General features: G+C 35.2%; 1 long non-coding RNA gene across 1 annotated transcript; it reads right to left on the bottom strand.

The window, feature by feature from the left end:
• Positions 1-145: 145 nt before the first annotated feature.
• LOC145208878 (uncharacterized) lies at positions 146-869 on the bottom strand. Its single transcript, XR_013854948.1, has 2 exons — positions 732-869; positions 146-527 (listed from the first exon to the last, which is right to left on the bottom strand). It is a non-coding gene; the product is annotated as an uncharacterized LOC145208878 (long non-coding RNA).
• Between the last annotated feature and the right edge of the window lie 131 nt (positions 870-1000).

The following is a 1000-nucleotide window of genomic DNA, read 5'->3' as shown; positions in this document are numbered from 1 at the left end:
TACTTCCTGCAAAATTGGTACAGCTCTCTGCGACCCCTCAAGTTTGTTAAGCGACCCCTTCCGGGGTCGCGACCCCCAGTTTGGGAAGCCCTGCTCCATATAACTAAAGGACTCATATTTTATGTGTGTTTAATTTATGAATAAAACAGCCTTTTGCAATGCACTGGCACAAACAGTAAAATGTTACAAAACAGAAATGTGAAAGAGAATGTGAAACATGGATTTTTTTGTTTAAAACAAAAATATGGCTTCTGTAATTACAATTGTATGATTAAATGCTTTTTAAAGAAAATCGCAAACATGTTTGCTTCAAACTAGCCAGTAAACTGTGTTTTATGTTGGGATATTAATGCATGATCAAAACATTGTGTATGGTGTAGTAGGTTCTGGGTGGAGTTTATACCAAAAATAAAAAGGCATTTGCACAGCTTTGTGGTCTTCATTTCTCAGAAAAAGTTTCCATTTAAAAAGGGAGAACAGTTCCGTTTTGTTAGTCATTTAAGTCGCAATATGGCTGGGTCTCCCAACTGTGTTAAAAATTCGATGTTGAATAAAATAGTTCGAGTATATATATTAAAAAAACAGGACAGTGAAGTTCATGAGTAGGAGCAAAACTTCATCAGAATCAACCCTAACATTGAATCTTTTATATGGGAGTGTTTATACGCATTTAATGTTTAATAAGTACCTCAAACTCCTTTTGAGAGCGTACACAATATAACTTAACCTACCTAAAACCAAGAACACAAACTGGCGCCAGTTTGTTTACAACGGTATGTGACGTCATAATGCGTACATTTTTATTCATGGTAGTCAGGCTGCATTCCTTGGAAAAAAGTGCTTACCGCATCTAGTGAATTAAGTTATCTATGGTAAGACCGTAACAATGTAGAAATTGTGATGCGTAACAAAGTGCATTGTGATGCAATAAAAGTGTAACTTGTACAGGTGTATATTACTCTATTAACAAAGAAAAAAAGCAAACAATCAACGCCATTTT

The sequence above is a fragment of the Phallusia mammillata genome, unplaced genomic scaffold (genome assembly GCF_965637545.1).
Source record: "Phallusia mammillata unplaced genomic scaffold, kaPhaMamm4.hap1.1 HAP1_SCAFFOLD_408, whole genome shotgun sequence".
NCBI classification, from domain to species: Eukaryota; Metazoa; Chordata; class Ascidiacea; order Phlebobranchia; family Ascidiidae; genus Phallusia; species Phallusia mammillata.
Note: the sequence above shows the minus strand (reverse complement) of the source record. Positions and strands in the feature narration are given on the sequence as shown.